The sequence below is a fragment of the Osmerus eperlanus genome, chromosome 7, assembly GCF_963692335.1.
Source record: "Osmerus eperlanus chromosome 7, fOsmEpe2.1, whole genome shotgun sequence".
Lineage (NCBI taxonomy): Eukaryota > Metazoa > Chordata > Actinopteri > Osmeriformes > Osmeridae > Osmerus > Osmerus eperlanus.
The window spans coordinates 13,916,332-13,917,097 of record NC_085024.1 but is presented as its reverse complement, the minus strand read 5'-3'; positions in this window follow the sequence as shown (position 1 = coordinate 13,917,097).

Here is a 766-nt window from a genome sequence, read left to right as displayed (position 1 = left end):
GATCAGTGTCAATCCCGGGCCAAGCGTCTGGACTCTCAGGCAGAAAGTGTCACCAGGGAAGACTAAAATCGTCGCTGGGAAATCGGATACGTGGGCAACGACCGTGACAGCTTATAACTCTGGCCCCCCGCTGGAGCCCTCTCTCTTTCCAGCTCTCCCTCGCACCCTCCCTCTCTGCACCCCTCCGTCCCTCGTCTCTCTCTTTCTCTCCATCCCGCTCTCCTCTCGCACCCTTCCCTCCCTCGATTTCTCACCCTCTAACTCTCCCCTTCTCCTTCTCTCTTCCCACATCCTCTCCATTACCATGTCCTGTCCAGTCCCCCCTCCCTCCCTCCCTCCTTCTCTCCCTCCCTCCTTCTCTCCCTCCCTCCCTCCCTCCCTCGCTCCTTCTCCCTGTGCCATCCACAGAGAGACGGCTGGCTGGGTGACCTCACACCTCGATGCTTCACAGGACCTCCAGCCAGCAGGCAGGACACCACCCCATAACTCAGTCCCCGGCATGCTTAGCCTATTTCCTCCACTCCCCTGCAACACGGCCCCTCAGTCCATCTCTCCGACACGTCGTAGCGAGCTGCCCTGCTTGGTCGTGCCTCGTTCTGGGTCTGTTTTGGGTCTGGCCCGATCAGCGTGGGCTGTGTCCGGCGCCGCTATTGTTGCTCCTTTATTATTTCAGTTTAAAACCCCATGAAGCTTGGTTTACTCTGGCCTGCGGACCACCGGGTGATGGTGGTGGTGGTGGTGGGGGGGGGGGGGGGGGGGAGGCTGA